The sequence below is a fragment of the Tetrao urogallus genome (assembly GCF_951394365.1).
Source record: "Tetrao urogallus genome assembly, chromosome: 1".
NCBI classification, from domain to species: domain Eukaryota; kingdom Metazoa; phylum Chordata; class Aves; order Galliformes; family Phasianidae; genus Tetrao; species Tetrao urogallus.
Genome location: NC_136813.1, coordinates 48,951,793 through 48,972,316, shown reverse-complemented (window position 1 = coordinate 48,972,316; position 20,524 = coordinate 48,951,793). Strand labels below are relative to the sequence as shown.

Genomic DNA, 20,524 nt, shown 5'->3' with positions numbered 1-20,524 from the left:
TAAAAATCCTAAGACAATTTCTCACTTTCTCTTTGTATTCAGAATGTCTGGAGAAATGCTTAATGAGATGACCTGTTACAAGACATCAGAGCTTTCTTTCTATCAAAACTTGAAAATCATAAATTACATATTTCTGTAGATAGGTTCTGCTTGTCCAAATGCACCAAAATATTCTCCCCCTTTCCCCTTCCTTCCTTTCTGTTTGAGTAACTGTATTTTAGTTGTCTGGGTGTTTGGGTGCCACATATTTGCTTGGACAACATTTCTTGTCAAACCTAGCAAATGCTCCACTGAATGAGAGAAAGCAATGAAGAGTTTAATTAATGCTTATGTTATACAGAAATGCTGTGTAAAAGGTAATGAAAGCTTCTTATTTAATTCAATAGATTTATCTCTTGAAGCACTGTGCCAGTTCTTCTGACAATATTGCTTTTTTCAGTACAATTTGCAAGTGGAAACCAATTCTTTAGCTCATGAAATTAAAATGGTCTGCTATTACATGAAATGTGAATTTCCAATTGACACTGTACTAGGGTGTCAGAAACATTTAGCTCAGTTTGTGTGAAGGTAAGAAATTCTACCATTCCCTCTTGAGAAATAAAAAGAATGATCTGCCTGTATGATTAAAGCTACTTGTAAAGCAATGAAAACATTTAGCTTTCTGTACACTGAATCCTGATTAAAAATCCCTCTGCAAATCTCATAGAGGTGCAAACAAAATGATATACAAAGCCCAGGGGTTAAATAAATATGGGGGACCTGATTCTCATTTATATCAAGCCTCCTTTGTATCACTGCTGAGCCATAAAGAAGATTTAAATGCAATTTATATCTACTTTAAGGATACTGTTCACCATTGTTATTATGTAGCAAGGAGAATCAGGCCCTGAGGTTTATACTTCCCTGGGGTGCAATACATTTAGCTGCTGCGTCATTTTGAAAACAGCATCAATAAGGGTTTGTACATGCTTAGAATAAACATTGTCTTGAGTTTGCTGTCATTTTATTTCAATTTTTAGTTTAGTTTCCAAATTACGTCTTTTGATTTGAAGCTCAGTCATTCCTGAACCCTGACCCATTTAACCTGACTTAATTTTGTTTTTTTGTAATAGTTTGTAAGATATGAACTATAATGCTAAGAGACTTCTAGCAGTCTTGAGACTTTAAAAAAATCTCACAGCTATACATCTTTGGGAAATAGAATTTCATTAACAGTTACTGGTCTGCAGTACTACTATAGGTCCCAGTCATGTACAAAAGAACTCTCTCCCCCTTCCTACATATACCCAGCAGCTTTTCTAGGGAAGCACTGGTAAAATGTGTTCTTCCACTTACAGCCACAGTGGTAGTTCACACTTTCTGCAACGACAATGTCCTTTAGTGTTGTTGCAGTCATGAATTTTAATAAATTTCTGTTTTATTTCCTCTATTCATTTCCCATTAATTTTTTTTCTCTTCCATCTGGCTTTCTGTTTTCCAGAACTGCCAAACTCCAAAGGAACTAATGTTCATTATTAAAGCACTATACTTGCTGAGTAACAGCTGTAGGTCTAGGTTTTTAAGAAGTTGTTCTGATTTCACTGGTGTAGAGCTAATTTCCTTCCTAGTACCTGGTGTGGTGCTGTGTTTTGGATTTAGGATGAGAATAATGTTGATCTCACAGCAAGGTTTTAGTTCTTGCTGAGCAGTGCTTACATACATACAGCCAAGGACGTTCCTGCTTCTCTTGGTATCCTGCCAGTGCAGTGCACAAGTAGCTGGGAGAGGAAAGTACCAGGGCAGTTGACCCAAACTGGCCAAAGGGGTATTCCATACCATTTGGCATCATGCTGAAGAATAAAACTGGGAGAGCTGTCTAGAGGAGGGGACTGCTGCGTGAGGACCTCCTCTGCATTAGTCAGCAGGTGGTGAGCAATTGCACTGTTCACTACTTGTTTTGTATAGTCTTTCAATCATAATAATTATTATTTGACTTTTATGCCCTATTAAGCTGTCTTTGTCACAACCCACAAGTATTACCTTTTTTCCGATTTTTCTCCTATATCATAGTAGGGCAGGGGCAAAATGGCTGTTTGGTGTTCAGCTTCCTACCAGGTTAAACTACAACAGGTGCTATGTTATGCTGAATATTATGACATAATAAAGTATATTGAATTCAGTAAAACAGTCAGTTTTGTACTACTATTAATTTCACTCTTGCTTTTTTAGTTGTGGTCTTAGTTTACTACAAAACCAATTTATTTTAAAATCCAACTTGCACACCATAAACTCATTCAGATTTCTGCTGTACTTATATGTTCTGCCTTTGCATGAATTTTTATGATATTTCTTTGTTTTATTTCAGTGGATATACATTCATTCATGAAGCTTTTAACTGCTGACACAAAAAAAACCTTCCAATTACATAAAGTGCTTGCAAATTCTACGTCAACTCATTGCTTTCCTCTCCTAACGTGTCTTCCTGAATCATCTACATTAGCTACCTGTCTTCATCATAATTCACTAATTCATAATCATCTTATTGTTTAAAACAACATTTCTAGTTCTTCTGACTGAATTTTCTTGCAAGAAAGAGTAACAAAAATTATTATGCCACTCTTTATATTCTGTTTCAAGATCACCTTTTTCCTCCTCCTATTTTCAGCACAAAAGTCTCAGGTCAGATTACAGATAAAGTAAACACAATTTCCTTTGCTCTGTGGCAACGGAATATATGTCCTCTGATCAGTCTGAGATGTTCAAGTGCCCTAAGCAAAGAAGTCTTTAGAATTTGAGGATCTCATTCTTGTACAGGTCATGAGTGACTACAGGCTCCAAAGACTGACAATCTTGGGCCATTTCCTGAAAATGATGGATGGAAACTCACTGACAAACTACCCTTTCTGTATGAGTAATCCTAATTTGCTTTTTAAAAGCAGTGATTATTATTTTGCCTTTATTCTTACTGAACATAGTAAGTTAGCAATAGGACAAGGAGTAATGGCCTAAAACTCGTACATGGGAAGTTCTGTAATAATATGCAGAAGAACTTTATGCTAAGGATTATGGAACACTGGAACAGGCTGCTCAGAGAAGTTGTGGAGTCTCTTTCTATGGAGATATTCAAGAGCTGTCTGGACACTTACCTGCGTGACCTATTTTAGAGAATTTGCTTTAGCAGGGTGGATGATCCATATTTATTCAGACTAAGCAAGTACAAACTCAGCAATTACCAGCAACCTACCACAACTCTTCTAACTACCATTTCCAACTAAAGATGGTGACCAACATATCTCTTTTTATGTCCTATGTTATATAAATCAAATCAATTTCCAAACTGAAATTCATCTTCTGGTATTCAGAGATTCAGTATTCAACTTCAGTTTTATTAACACTGTAATCTTACACCTGTCCTCACATGATCCCAATTGTCAAGATCTGCAGGCGAATTTGTTTTTTTGCTACAATGTTTCTTTGAAGTGTGATAAAATATTTAATAAAACATATTTTATATTAATATATATTGCAGTTTGCTGTCCCAACAGCATGTTATATAACCCACAATTCTTTCTGAGGCAATCGGTGTTTTATAGTTTCTATTCTAATCATATAGGAAAGGAAAAGAAAAGAGGAGAAAGGAGCATCTTACCATGTTGTTAGGATATTGTTTTGTGTACAAAATCATAGAATCCTCAGAGTTGGAAAGACCTCTTAAGGCCATCTAGTCCAACTCCCCTGCAATGAACAGGGACATTCACAGCTAGATCAGGTTGCCCAGGGCCTGATCAGCCTCATCTTGAAAGTCTCCAGGGATGGGATATCAACCACATCACTGGGCAACCTGTTCCAGTGCCTCACCATCCTCACTGTAATAGATTTTTTTCCTTGTATCCAATCTAAATCTACCCTCTTCTAGTTTGAAACCATTTCCTCTTGTTAAATCACCACACACTCTTCTAAAGAGTCTGTCCTTTTCTTTCATATAGCTCCATTTTAGATACTGAAAGGCCACTATGAGGTCACCGTGGAGATTTTTTTTCTTCAGGCTAAAGAGCCTCAGCAATCTCAGCTTGTCTTCATATTTCCATTCTGTGGATCATTTTTGTGGCCCTTCTCTGGACATGCTCCAACAGATCTATGCCTCTGCTTTACTGAGGACCCTACATCTGGTTGCAGCATTCCAGGTGAGGCCTCACCAGTGCAGAGAAGAAAGGCAAGATCACCTCCCTCACCCCGTTGGCCATGCTTTCTTTGATGTAGCCCAAGATACAGTTGGCTTTCTGGGCTGCAAGGGCATATTGCTGACTCATGTCCACCTTGCCATCCACCATTCCCCCCAGGTCTTTTTCAGCAGGGCTGCACTCAATCCTTTCCTCCCTCTGCCTGTGTTGGCAATGGGGCTTGCCTCAAGTCAAGTGTAAGAACTTGCATTTGGATTTGTTGAACCTCATGAAGTTCATCTGGGACCAGTGCTCAAGCCTGTCTAGGTCAAGCCTGTCTAGGATGGCATCCTGTCCCTCTGAGTTGACTTCATCCCACTGTTTCGTGTCAACAGCAAAGTTGCTAACAGGTGCACTTGACCTCAGTGCTTCATAAATGTCATTTATGAAGATATTAAAGAGTACTGGCCCCAGCGTGATAGAACAAACTGTAGAACTGGTGGTAATTGAAACATACGGTCACCTCACTAAGACCAGTGATGAATAAAAGTTAATAAACAGCATGTGTAAATTCAAGGTATACTTTCAAACTTGATCACTGTAGGCATTGATAGAATCTGAAGGAATTGAAGATTGTTTCCCCTTTTTCATACTTACAATTAGATTAATGTGATTGGGCTTCATTATTTTCTAAGTTTTTTTACAATTACAAAAATTGCCTTCATATATCTCTTTCAGGTATGCTCATATTCATATTCAGTGCTTTGTGGACAAAGTAGTATAATTTACTACACCACTCAGAGCTTCTGATTTCATAGCTCTCTGGATTGGCTGCAGTTTTGTTTCTGGATTTAATATTTCTACATATACATATTTTTTTCCAGCTGCTTTAAAAAATATGGTAAGTAGAATAAAAGATTTATCAAACTCTCATTCACTTTTAATCCTTGCCTACTCTTTTGAAATGTTGAACTTTTTCTGTATTGGTTATTTACGTTTCTGCACACTTGTTTTTCAAATTACTTAAGTGCTCCACTGGTAAAATGTAGAGCTTAGGAGTACTCTTTATGATCACATTATCCATTTTTCTAGTCTGGAAAACAATTTTCTTCCAATATTTGTACCTTCTGTCACTCATATATGTGAAGAGAAAGTGCTATTGAATAATTTAGCTCACAATTATATCAAGCTAAAAAAAGCCAAAACTTCTAAAATAGTAATAATTAAATTATTTTGCAATTAAAACTGAATTATAACCTTAATCACCTTCTCATTGCCTTAGCAGTCATTCAAACAGTGAAAACGAAAACATTTTTTGGACAAAACATGACCTTTAACCAAAAGTCCCAAAGCTTCTTCTGAATTTGTGATTATCTCCTCGGTGGGGTATAACAGCCCTGCAAGCAGCCTCTGTAAAATTGCACCTGACATTCAAATCATAGAATCAAACTTTCTTATTTAAAGTGAAAGGCTACAGATTATTTTAAATTAGATTAATTTAAATTCCTTTGTAATGTTGGCCTGTCAAGTGATGATGGAAGCAGTATTTGCACAGAAAACGACAGCAACTGACAGAAGGGAGGGAAAGCTGTCTGTAACATACAGATTACATTGTCAGACATGACTCCCCTAGTTTTAATCATGGAACTCTGAGCTTGCAAAACTTGCATGTCTAGTGGGCTCCAATAAACATGTGTAACTACCCTATAAAAGAAAATGACTCATTTGTTTGCCCTGGACCCAAATAATCTTTCATCAGATTTCCTTTGTTCTTTGAGTGCTTTGAGGTCAATTAAAAAATGAATGCCTTCCAAACAGACCGATAATTAGTTAACAGTCTCTTCATTATGGGTCCCACAGGGAACATTCATTTACAAGAAGCCCTGACCCTGTTGTCCTTGGGAAGCTCTCAGTAATAAGTTACAGAAGCAGAGGCCGAGGCAAACCTGTTCAGAGTAGGACTACACAGATGCTAAAGAAACAGCTGAAGTCCCTAGAGCCTTTCTAACTAAACTACTAGAAGCAGTACCACTACTCCTACACTCAGGTTCATTTTATTTTCCAAGCATACACTGTCAGACAATTGGTTTTTGATCGCACCGTTTGTGAGAAGATTCTTTAGTTACCTCTCAGGGGGTGTATTATAGGCATTTTGCTCACTGCATTGTGGAAAGCAAACTGTAATGCTGTGATTCAGCACCGTATAGTTTCATCATCTCACTGCTTAGATGGTTGCAATTTTCTGATTTCAAAGCATGTTTCCACAGGGGGACAGTAGCCAATTTCTCCTCCCCATCAACTGACTTCTGCTGTATATTATGTCCTCTACTTGTGAGGGACACAGAGCGGGCTTTGAAAGCACACACAATGAATAATTGGCTCAGAGACTGGTGTTGAGCCAGAAACATTGGGTTCTTTGATCGTGGGGCAGTCTTCTCAGCCCCTGGCCTGTTGTCTGTCTATGGAACCAACCTATCTCAAAAGGGGCAACAAATCCAAGCACAAGAGCTAGCAAGGTTTATCGAGAGAGCTTTAAACTAGCTATGACGGGGAAGGGGACAAAACAGGCCTCACAAGAGATGAGCCTAGGGGAACAATGCTTGAGCTGGGGGTGAGCAGTTGACTCATCTGAAATGTGTCTATACCAATGCACGCCGCATGAGCAACAAGCAGGAGGAGCTGGAAGGTGTGAGAATCCTTCTTTGTTTTTTGGCTCAAAGCTTGCTTCCTGAGGTTTTTCTTGTGATAAGACTCTGAGTGACTTGTCAAGGAGGCAAGTGATGGGTGCTAACTGTATGACAATTGATATCACTTTAGGAACATTTGAAAGCCCCTTCCCCCAGAGCTGCTTGCTCTGTAGAAGAGCGGAAAAGAGTGCTCAGGAGTGTTCACTGGCAGAAGATCTGGCCTGTAGCCAAACCGCTCCAGCTTAGTATGGGAGGCTGGGGGATGATGCCATTGTATCCTGTGAAGGCAAGATACAAGTTGGTGCCTCCCTGCTTCCCCTTATCTGCTGGCAAGGCCAGAAAGATAAGAACAAAGGAATTTCCTGCTGAGGTCCCAGGGCCAGAAGCTGCCACCGCAAGGAGAACTGACTCAACCACCTTGGGTTTAAGCTGTCACTCAAAGGAGAGCTGACGCGACCACTTTGGATTTGAGCTGTCACTCCAAAGACAGCTGACTCAACCACTTTGAAAGCATTGAAAAAGCGCCATCATCGCCATGGTTGTTGTCCTTCGTCGTCGTCGTCGTCAATAGAACAACTCTGCCTGACGACCCACCACTACTGAAGATCAAAGACTCAACTACGAACCTCGCTGGATCCATGGTGGTGACTATGTCCCTCTTGCTTCCTATAAAGACTCCTTGCTTCTTCTTTTCTATCTTTTCTATTGCCCTCCTTCCCTTTCCCATTACCCTAATTCATAATAGTGTCCGTCCTCCCCTTCTCCATTTCCCCTGATTAATATTTGTAATAAACTGGTCGGACCAACATTTGAACCGTTGTTTCTTAATCTCACGCCGGGTATATAGGTAATAAAAGAACCTCCTCTCCCTCCTATAAATTGGAGCGAGACAGAAGGGATTGTGCAGCAGGCTACTATGACCTAGTCGCTATTACTGAAACATGGTGGGACCACTCCCACGATTGGAGTGCTGTGATGGATTGCTACAAGTTCTTCAGAACGGATAGATGAGGAAGGAAGGGTAGTGGTGTGGCTCTTTGTATTAAAGACTGTTTTGATGTTGAAGATTTTGGGGTTGGGAATGATAAAGTTGAGTGTGTATTGGTAAGGATCAGGGGAAAGACCTGTAGGGGCAACATCTTGGTGAGGGCCTGTTATAGACCGCCTAATCAGGATGAAGAAAAGGATGAGGCATTCTACGAGCAGCTTGTAGAAGCTGCGTGATCACTAGCACTCATTCTTGTGGGAAACTTCAACTTCCCTGATATATGTTGGAAATATAATACAGTGCAGAGAAAGCAGTCCAAGAGGTTTCTAGAGTGTGTGGAAGGTAGCTTCCTTACGCAGCTGGTAGGAGAGCCTTCCAGCAGTGGTGCCCTGCTAGACCTACTCTTCACTAACAGAGAAGGACTGGTGGGAGATGTGAAGGCTGGGGACTCTTTTGGGCAGAAATTGTAGAAATTGTAGAATTCTCTATTCTTGGAGATGTTAGAAGGGTAACTAGCAAAACTGCTATCTTGAACTTCAAGAGGGCGGACTTTGGCATGTTCAAGATGCTTATAGCACGGGTCCCTTGGGTCTCTTGGGAGTTGCTCCTTAAGGGTAAAGGAGTCCAGAAAGCCTTATTTTTTTATGATAAGATATAGATATGCACTCAGCTTCTAGTTCAGGCAAAGTTGTTAGGGTATCCATCCCGTGCATCCAAAAGCTATAGCTGCACCTCTAGAAAAAAATAAGCTCAGCAAATGAACCATGTTCTCGTGTTTTCAGTTAGAATGGCCTTACACACATTTCTTTGAGCTAACACCCTCTGTACAAAATGAATCTTGAATTACAGTAGTTAAACAAGTCCTTGGCCCTTTTTCAAAGATCCAGAACCTTTGATTAGTGTAGTGTCTTTCAGAAACCAAAGTACTCTGAATTCAGGTAGCCTGGCAAGGCTGACATAACATTACCGTTGAGTAGAAGAGGTCCTGAAGAAAGACGCAAGGCAGGCCTATATTGCGCTGCAGATACTACAAACTTGGGAGAACAGTCCAGCAACTTATCAGGAAAAAAATGCTTATAGTATTCTTTAATCAGAATTCTGTAATCAATATTTTCCAGCATAACTTTGCTCTGAAAACTTCTAATTCATTCTAATTAACAGCAACTATGCTTCTATAATATCAGCTAGCCACATAAATCACTGCCAAAAGGGAAATGAAATTTAAAAAGGAAAGAATAGGTGCTTATCCTGAAAAAATTGCGGATTTCCACTGCTGATTGTATCTGAGATGCGATTCTACTGTTTATCTATTTTATTTTTTTATTTTTTTCTATCTATCTTTTCCCCCTCACTAAAAGAAGACTAAGTTTTCAGCTCTTTTTACTACAGTCCTTTTGTCAGTGCCCTCTCTAGATACAAGACCAGGCTCAGGGTCTTCAAAATCAATAACTGAATGGAACACTGTTTCTTGCCCTTCAAGTGTTTTCGTGTTAAAGCTTTGACCTTTATGAGTAAAGATCAACATGAAAAGAAATCCTCATCTACACATGAAGTCTTCTCTTATGTAACTATATTCTTGAACTGAATTTTTTAACTGAAAAATACATGGAAACATTTAAATCCAGAAGATTTTACTACTATAATTTGAAAGAACATTGTGAGCTTGGTCTGATAGGCACTATGTTTTCCTTAAGAGGCTTGGTCATTGTTCTTCATTATAACTAAACAAGCAATTTTCTATAAAGGTGTCAGGACACTCTAACCTTATTTATTTTGAGCACTTCACCTTTCATACTATGGAAGGATGTTAGCCAAAGAGAAAGCTCCGTTTAGAAAATGTTCTAATGGAACTCAAAGTATTTTCCATATCACTGTCATTATTGGCTATCTATAGGAAGTTACATCTATTTTATTTTCCTTGTGTATCTCAAATTCAGTTGTAAAAAGTGACAAAGTTCAGCTAAGGGATACATCTAGTAAACTGTAAATGTGAACAACATTAAATTTTCTTTTCTAGAATTTTTAAGGTGTCTGTCTCCTTGACAAGGGCAATGACTGTAATTTAAAAAGGAAAAAAAAATGAAAAATGAAGTTGTAGTGGTGTTAATTTATTTGATAAACTGAGTAAAGCACCTAAAGGAAGATTTCCCACTGATAGCTACATAAACTGTCACAGGAACAGCCCTTCTATTTCTGTTTTCAAGTCACTGCAAAACTGTATTACATATCTTGAACATCTATATGTGTGCCTCTTTTCTGGCTTGATTTAGGGTCAATAATGATATACTAGGAGATCAAACTTGGTCTGGGGTGGTGATTTAAACAATCAGCATTCAAAACTTCTTAGAAAAAATTCTATGTAGAAATGATGAACACTTGCACAGAATTACATATTTAATTAAATGCACATAATGAAAAAATATAGCTTCCTTCTATGGAACAGTTGAAAACATTTTTAGAAAATTTGTAGCCAAGTTTGGCTGCTGCTGAGACAAAAAAAAAAAAAAAAATCAAGATTAGTCTGCATTTATGTGATAAGGCAACAAATCTGGTTCTGTAAAGCTAAGATGTAGTCAACAACACAATGAATTCAGAATGTTTTATGTAAAAGATGTACAAAACTATACATATGCGCCAGTAAATAACCTCTTCTCTGTGTTGGCACTTTTCTAAATTATAAATTAGGAATTCATGGTCCCAATAAATACAATATATTACTAGTTAATAGCTCTCACAATTCTTTATGATTTTAAAGAAATTTATAGTTTTATAATGAGGAAAATTATGTGCAGGTGCCATTAACTCATCCAAAAGAAGTTATGTATTAAAAAAAAGGCAAAGCAAATCCTACACAACTTCCATTAGATAGAAAATACAAAAGCATTTTATTAAAATTTTCCCTTGTGTCCTGTTTTCAAAGAAAAAAGTCTGTATTTGAGGTGACTTCAAAGCAGTGTAATTAGTTTGGTGAATTTCAAAGATCACTTAATGAGTGCTGCGTTTAATGAATATTCTTTGAAACTTCGGGGCTATTTTCTATGCCCATTCAGCACAGCAGCAGTTCTGAACACTTGTACAGATGTTTCCAACCATTTTCTGCCAAATGCAAATTTACTTCCTGTGTGATTGAATTATCAATGCCAATTTTAGCTGATAAGGAAGAGTCAGATTACTACCTACATTCTTTCAATATCACTTTAGGAATATTCCCAGTCTCTTCATGCTTTTTCAGAACAGCATAGCAGAACTGAGTAGGTTTAACATTCTGCCAGTATGGGTATAAATAAAGTATCTAAAACTAAAATTGTCTCATAATGGAGTTATCATCCAAAATTAATACTGCATAGTCTAATGACACAATTCTAAAATTTTATATAAAAAACTAATAAAACAAGTCATGATAGACCTACTCTTTGCTATCATTTATAATTTACAACTATCTGACAATTTGTAAAATAACTGTTTACCTGTCACGGAGTTAACTTGATCAATCTATGCCCGTGACAGGGGGGCGTTAGGCCTCTGCCCCACCCTTCTACCCCTGGCCCCACAATATGGGAAGGAAAAAGGGAAAGGGATAGGGAGATGGGAGCTGGGCTCAAGGAAGGAAAAAAAATACAAAACAGCAGCAACAATCTATGGAGGAAAACTTATTTTACTAACTGATATCAGAATGCAAGATAACACAATATAATACAATCTAATTAAAATTGAGACTAATAAATCAAATACAATAGGAGAGAGAGAAAGTTCCTGAGATCAAGTCAAACCTGAAAAGCTTGGTATGGCTAGGAAAGCACCCTCTAACACCCACTGCAAGGCAGTTAGAGACCTCCCAAACAGGAAGGGCCAGATCCCATGACTTCCACGATGTATAGGGGCAGATAACTGAAATTGGAGAATAAACACTTTAACTCCCAGTGCACTACATGATGTTATGTTGTGGAATACCAAAAAACAAAAAAACATGACATCACCTTAGGTTAACATTGCTTTCTCTACAAAGCTTAAAATAAACTTCAGCAATAATAATAATAATAAAAATAATAAAAATAAATAATAATTTCAGCACCTAGAGGTTACATGGAGTATTACTAGTTGGAAGCGATGCACAAGGATCATGGAGTCCAAGTCCGGGCTCCACACACAGCTACCCAAAATTCAAACCTTATGTCTGAGAGCATTATCCAAATGATCATAACTAAGCCCCACTGATGATCACGAACTCCATGCAAGAATCCTAGTCCTAGTTTTCTTTTCTTTGACTAAGTAGGATAGAAAATGAATGAAACATACTGGCTTTTGAGTGAAGGTTTATTTGGGATAAATTTAACTAGAATGATTCATGTATCACATTATCAAAAGTCCTTGCTTCAGTCTTTCACCATTATAACCTATAAATCTGTGGTCACACTTCAGTGACTACTTGTACATAACCAGGTTATAAATTCAGCCAAAACAATCCCTGTACTGAAAGCTATCTAAGAAAGCATCAAACTCAGCACCTGCACTTGTCTCCTTTTTCTTGTGATACCTAGGGCCCTTCTATTGCAAGAAACTGGAAATACTGAGAGATAAAAAAGTTTCAATTCCTATAGTAATCTGAAACTATTATTACTATTATGATTAACAACATTCTATTAAAAATTTTTTGACATCACAGAATTGCTGAATGGCTAAGGTTGGAAAGCAATTTTATATGTCATCCGGTCCACCCTCCTGTTCACGTACGTTCACCTACAGCCACTTGATCAGCACTATGTTGAGGTGGGTTTTAAAGATCTCCAAGGAGGGAGACTCCATAATCTCTCTGGACAACATGTGACAGTGCGCCATCATCCAGACAGTAGACATCTCTGAATTGATGTGTTCCAATGGAACTCCTTGTGTTACATTTTTTTGCCCATTACCTCTTATCCTGCAACTGAGCATTAATGAAAAGAGCCTGGCCCCATCTTCTTTGCACTGTCCCTTATGGTATTTAAATATTACGATGTTTCTGCTCTTCTGCAGCCTGAACAGTTTCAGTTCTCTCAGCCTCTCCTCATAGGAGAGATGCTCCAGTCTTATCATCATCTTCATGACCCTTCACTGAACTCTCTAGTCCATCACTGAACACATATTCTGGATGTAGCTTCATCAGTGCTGAACAGCAGAAAGGTTCTCCTTCCTTACCCTGCTGGCAGCATTTTGCCCAATGCAACATAGTAATCTTATAGCAGCAAGACTTAGGCACACATGCTAGTGACAAAATCTTGTAAGGTCCCACAGTATTGTGATCATAAAATAATAATTTGAAGTTAACATTCAGCTAAAGAAGATAAAATAAATAATACAAAACAGATTCAAGCTTTAGCCAAACTGTTCCCTCGAGGAATGAATTCCAAAGTAATGATATGAACAAATCTCTCTGCATTTTTTAAAAGCAGATACTGTGTACCTCATGTCAAGCTACAGATCAGTACAGACTTCTAAAAGAGAATCAGAAAGCAGAGGTTTAATGATAATTTGATGTATCATTCAAAGTCAAGATTCCATCTAAGACTTGTCTGACAAAACACATACAAAGTATAAAATGATCAATCTGATATTGTAAATTATTAGCAAATCAGGTTTCCGAAAGTTGCAGAACACAAAGGGCTGTATTAGCAGAACAGTTTAATTAGATACAGAATAGAAGAAATAAACTGAACAATGAGTACACAGGTGAAAGTGTGATCAATCAAAGAAATACAATTGTCTTGGACTGACACCATTTTGCCTGATTAAATGCTTACATAGCACCAAATGGTAATTTCTGCATTTTAATTCTACTGCTCAGAAACGAACAAAGTTCACCAGTTTTTTTTCACACAGTCAAGATAAGATCATATTTAGTTTTGATCTGCCTAAGTTTCCTTTTTCCAAGCCTGAATGAGCCCAGAGACCTCAAAAATAAAACTCAGTCAAACTAATATTTTCCTTATTTGCCCTCTTACTCAGTGCATAACTCTGTATAACTATAATGCTCAACCATGACTCAGCTTTATTTTTTAAATCAGATCACAATGTTTAGAATTTGATTTTAGATACTGTAATTAAATTGTCAAACAAAGGCCTAATGCTTATAAAACATGAGGAAGGGAACTGAAGGAAAAGGAAACAAGGGGGGAGAGGATTCAAAATATTAATAATTGAGAGTATAATTAATTCACCATTTGTCCAGAAAAAAATCCTTCTATTGCTATTTGAATTTTCAGAAGCTCTCAAAAAATACAAATAAATAAATAAAAGCATGCTGATTATTTAGATGGAATATAATCTCTTATTGTTTCAAATTCTTTGAACTTATTAAAAGCAAAAATAATGCTACAATATTGTTCTATCATAGTATCAAGATCAAAGAATTTTAATTGTGTCATCATTACGCAGCTTATGCTCCAGTCAGGTTGGAACAATATGAGTACGAGCCTGACTATGTTATATGGTTTGAGGCTACAAATCAGTTCATTTTGTTAGCAATTTTCTACTTAAACAAGACTTGAAAATTGATAAAAGCTCCAAGTCTTCCACATCTTCCTAATGCATCGTTCTTGATAAACCAAGAAGTAATGTCAAGCTGACTGGTCTATATCTAGAGAAAACTTTAAAGTTGCTGGTCTCCAGAAAGCAGTAATTGTTCTTCCTAAAGGTTCACTCTGCAGCAAATGTACTGCAAATAGTTATTCTTTTCTGATGTCAAGATTTTGTGCAAAGTTGTATAGCTTTACTGTGAAATCTTGACTGAATCTTTACTGTGTGATCTTGATATTTTTCGAAGAACCCTTGTTTCCACAGTAACTTTAAGAAGGTTATGTTGATTTGCATACTTTTTCATGCCAAAATCCATCCAAAAGTGGATAACTGAAAGTAGCTTGTATAACTATGTAGGGGTGACATATCGAACATATGGAGTGTGAAAAAGAGAAGTGAAATCGTTAAAGAAGAGATAGAATATAACTTCTTAAAAAGTTTAGCCTTTTTATGAAACACTGAAAAGACAACGTGGCACTATTTTTTCTGGATGAATTCTGCAGTAAAATACTACATTCCTGGATTTATTTTTTTTTTAAACAATCTCATTCAGTTTTGTTTTTTACTTTATTGACTGATGTTTCTGTCCTAAAGCTATATTTACAATTATATGACTATTTGTTGTGTGTAGCACAATGACAAAAAAATAAATACATAAAATTTCAGATACATGATGCACACACAGACATAATATGTAGACTATTCCCTATTCATACGGTCCCTATTTTCAGTGTTCTAACCTAACTGTTGAGTCTCATTGCAATCTACTATGTGAGCTAGGTTCAAGGACAATTAGTCTTTTAAAATTAAAAATGATCTGAAGCCAGCAGGCTGAAACTTTCAAAACATTATTTAAATAGCATTTAAGACAGAAACTCAAAAAGAAATAAAACAATATCCAAACAATACAATAATACTACGAGACTAAGACTAAGACTAAGCTAAGGAAACTAGTACTTCTCAAAAGCTGTGGGTAAAAAAAACAAGAGTTCATCAGTACATTATTTTAAATTAATACACTTAAATATTGCTGTGAGGTAACAATATTTTTCCATTATCATAATCTTATAGCTGTAAGAAACTGAAATGAAGACAAGAGCATTCATTGTTAAACCATGGTAAGAAGAGTGTCTTATTAAGATCTGAAGATTTACATGCTCAGTGTACTACATTGTTGTAAGTGCCTTTAGGGAACAAATTTACTTTGGATGCTTAACTAAAAAAAATAAATTAAGAAGTTTTCAGTTTTATCATGCATTGCTGACAGAAAAAAAAAAAAAAAAAGATATCTTTATTCTCAGCATACTTTTAAAGATAATAATGTTTAATTCACACAGAAGAAAAGTGAACTTCGTGGCCTGCATATTTTATTCAATTAAATTCTATAGAACAGACTTCAGGTGTGATGATTGGTAAGACTTACCACACTTAAAATCTTACTATTTTCTCATAGCATTTTCCAAGATCTATACCTTCACCAAACCCCATAACTACTTTCCACATGCATTTTAATTCTTATGACACACACAGAAACTGCTTTTCTGACTCCTAGTACTCTTGTTTTCCTTTTTGCCTGTCTCAAAAAAAAACAAAAAAAAACCCCAAAAAAACAAGCAAACAAAGAACAACAAAAACAGCAGAAATCTGGACAACAGTACAAGGGCTGCTAGGAAAATAATGTCTTCTATCTTACTAAGTTGGCTCTTGATGTCAGAAGTGAATGTTGGCAATATGGCAGTATATATATATATATATATATATATATATATATATATATATATATATATGGCAGGATATATATCCCGCTAATATTTTGTTAAATTTTGTTACTGTGTGACCGGTGGTAGCAGAGGGGCAGTATGACAAAATGACATCTGATATGGAAGTCTTGATGGAGCAAAAGGGTGTCACTGAATTCTCCCACACAGAAAAAATTGCACCCATTGATATTTGTTGACACTTGCTGAAGGTCAATGGAGACCAACCAGTGGATGTGAGCACAGCAAGGCGGTGGGTGGTGCATTTCAGCAGTGGCAACAGTGACAGTGAGTCACTCTTATATTGCAGATTTTCACGGGCGTTGCATACAGGCTCTTGTTCATTGCTGGTGAAATTGCATAGCTAATGGTGGTGACTAAGTTGAAAAAAGTTCTTTAGCAGAGAATTTGCTCTATCAAATAGTGTTATTGTGCTCTTTGTACCTGTTGTAGCTTCCATGGAATAAATAAGAGGCATTACTTCTGGAGAGAAGTATGTACTACATAGATTCACAAAAGCTTCTAGTTACAAGAACAGCATGTAGATCTCACTAAGTATCACTGCAATAAAAACTTTGGAAACTCATTAAAGTATATAAAAGTCCCAAATCTTTCTTGATGTTCCCAAACCCTCCTTGTTTTGGAATCCCATCAGCTCATACATTACTAACTTTGAATTTTTTTCCCAGTGACTAAAGAGAAAATATATATTTCTGTTGTCATTCTGACAACTAGTTTCATAACAAATCTGAAGGTTAGCCAATGGATTCCTTCTCATTTATTTCTCCCTGCAAATTAAATATGTTAATCATGTTGTAAAATGTAGCTGAAAAACAGAGACTTGGAGTAAGAATTCACACAGAAAAAAACAAACAAATGAATTGTGCTGTAAGCATATTTTGTTCAGTTAAACATCTACGGATGCCTAAATATCATCTGGATGCCTATCTGTGTGACCTATCATAGGCAACCTGCTCTAGCAAAGGGGCTGATCTTGATGACCTCTTGAGGTCCCATCCAACCCCAACAATTCTGTGATTCCATGTGATTTTATAATTTTATCCAAATTAAAAAAAAAAAAAATTACTTTTACAAAGTCAGGAGATTGTGTATTTATTTATATTGATATATTATGAATACACCTTTACAGGTGTCAAAATTTAATGTGAGTAAATTTGCACTATGAATGCAGAAAATTGACAGCTGGTAGAAACGTGCATATGGTCTTCTTTCATAAGTTCTTTAGTATTTATGTGCAGACCTGGATAATCTCTGATTTTAGTGGGTTTGGTTTTTTTTTTTGATCACTGATAAAATCTTGATATTTCCTAGGCACATTTTTGCATAACTGGCTTGTATAGATAGAAATGGTGAAGGCTAAAGATCCATTTATTCAATAGATGATGAAAAATGAAAGAGAAAATGTCATGAAGCAAATATATTTATGGCAATAAATAACACTGTATTGGCAGGTTTATATCTCGTCCTAAAGGATGTACTCACTGCTTTGACAATATAGGATAAATTGTATAAATGAAAATGCTGGAAGGAAATTAAGACACATGGGAAAAATGCTAAAAAATCACTCCTTCCAAATAAATAATCTTAAGGCAGATGCCAGTACTCTAATCCAATGAAAATGTAATTGCTCTTGAGACTTGTCTGAAGTTATATTTGGATAGACAGAATATGAGATAATCTTTTCCTTCTGTTATTGAAGAAGCAACACTATAAATAGTGATGAATAAATGATTTTCTCTATCTTGTTATTTAAGTAAGATAAGGTCTGTATTAAGGAGTATTTCTTTCTTTTATTGTATAGTTTATTTAGCTGTAGCTGTTTTATCTCTTATTAGAAAGAAGGAGAAAAAACTCTAATTTTAGGAGATCCATATACAATTTTAACTCATGTTCATTTACAAATTTCAAAATCTTTTTTTCAAGTATGTACCAATATTCAATCAGGTCAGTAACAGGAGTCTACCATACTATACAGTAACTGTAATTGTTATCGCAAGTTAGGGATGATGCCAAATTTTGAATTACTTCTAATTCCAGTATCCTTAAATATACCTTTCATGTAATCATAAATGGTACAAAATACTTATTACAGTTTTCAGTATTAATCTGAACTTTCACAATTCTGATTGAATGAGGGAAAAATTGAGACAAGTTTCTCATTGTGCATCTATAAGATAGCAGTATTATGCTTTTCCTCAGATTCTTTTAAAATACTCCATCAAAGAAAGATCTAGGAATTACACCTTTCTCTTTGTTTGGAAGGTGTTACATCTTTCATTTTCATTTCTCCCTATCTTCTGAGCATATTTGTTTCTTTATTTTCAAAGGTTACCTCTCTGATCAAGAAAAAACACCTGTATGTTTGCCTTGATTTCTTTCAAAAGAGAAGATATTCTGCTCGGTGTAACATGATTCTAAAGGTAGATCTCTTATTGATATTTTGTTATGGGTGATATTGCTTATATAAATGTACTTTGCCACTGAATCCAGCAGCAGCAATATTTAGACTTACATTCTAACTAAAAGCAATTTTTGTGAAATATTGGAAATTCTTTATATTTTGAAGTCTCTCCATACATGGTCTATTATTTCTTTCCCATTAAATATCTTGTTTCTTATTTAAAATTTAGAAAATGCATCTTACTTTATAAAAAACGGAACAAAATGAAACAGTAACTTACAAATGTATTCTCACATTATCCTACTCAGAAAAGTTCTAAAAGTTAACCTCTGGCTTAAATTAATATGCATGATTAGCTGCATGGATGACATCATGATCAAGGTTTTGGGTATTATGATTTGAACAGGATTTTGAGAGACCAAGTATGTGGGCATCACATAGAAAACAACTGAGCAGGTGAGGCAAGAGTGCTCTGGGAAGTAGCTGGCTGAACTGATTACCAGGTCTTTAAAGTAGATTTGAGGGGGGAAGGTGTTGGAGTTCTACGTAACAGAGAAGGGAGGGGAAATGCTGTCACTTTGGGACACAATGGAGAAAAGCCTCTGACTTGTCCCAGAGGATCTCATGAGGAATTTTCATGAGAGGAAACAGGAGAGAAGATAACATTACTAATATCCTGGCTGTACACTAATGCACATAGCCTGAATAACAAAAAGGAAGAGCTGGAAGCCATGGTGCAATTGGTAATATGACCTAATTGCTATCACAGGGATATGATGAGATGATTCACATGGTTGGAACACAACGATCTAAGGCTACAACCTTTCAGAAGAGTTAGGAAAGAGGGGTAGGGGAGCTGCCCTCTATTAAGAAATGGATAGAGTGCAAAGAGCTGCCTCTGAGAAACAGCGATGATCATGTTAAGTGCTTGCAGGTGAAAACCATGAATAGACCAATAAAGGACATCTGGTGGTCAGAGCCATCTGACCAAGGGAAACGTGTTGATAAAGTCTTCTTGCTTCGGTTACAAGAGTTGTTGCGCTCACAGGCTCTCATCCCTATGTAGGCTTTCAACCGGACAGATATCTGATGGGAAAACAACATAGTGAGCTAAAAGTAAACCAGGAGACTCCTGGAGTCCACTGACAATAGCTTTTCGGTTCAGGTACTGGACAGACCAACAGGAGGTGAAGCATTGCTGCACCTTCTGCTCAACAATACAGAGATCATTATATAGATTAAGATTGGAGGTAGACTGGGCTGCAGTCACCATTCCCTGGTTGAGTTCATGATCTCAATAAGTGTGGCTCGGCAGAGAGAAGTCAGGACCCTGAATTTCAGAAGAGTGAACTTCAGACTGTTTAAGAAATGGTTTGATGTGATCCCCTGGGAAACTGTCTGAAGAACAGACCTGGCGGAACTTTAAGGTTGCCTTTGTGAGAGCATAAGAGTTATCCATCCCCCAGAGTAAGTAGTCAGGCAGATGAGGCAGGAAACCAGCACGGCTGAGCAAGGATTTGCTCATCAGATTGAGAGGAAAAAGGAAAAGTATAAGCAGTGGAAGGAGAGACGGGTGGCTCGGGAAGAACATAAGAATGCTGTCCAAATGTGCAGGGATGGGATCAGGAAAGCCAAGACACAGATAGAATTTTACTTGCCCCAGTACAGAAAGGATAAAAAGCTGTTGGAGCAGGTCCAGAGGAGAGAGCCACAAGCGTCATCAAAGGACTTGAGCACCTATCCTGTGAAGACAGTTTGAGGGAGTTGAGCTTGATTATCTTGGAGAAGAAGAGGTGCCATGGAGAACCTCAGTGTGGCATTCCAGGACTTGAAGGGAGCTTACAAACAGGAGGGAATCATACTTTTTACATGGTCTGATATTGGCAGGAGAAGAGGGAATGGCTTTGAACTAGAAGAAGGGAGATCTACACTAGATGTTAGGAGGAAACTTTTTACTCAGAGGGTGGTGAGGCACTAGA

General features: G+C 36.9%; 1 protein-coding gene across 1 annotated transcript in view; it reads right to left on the bottom strand.

Moving 5' to 3' along the window:
• Nucleotides 1-20,524, bottom strand: part of GPC6 (glypican 6) — a gene marked incomplete at both ends in the record, with an annotated part of 726,193 nt that overhangs the window by 504,457 nt on the left and 201,212 nt on the right. The gene's annotated exons all lie outside the window — the stretch shown is intronic.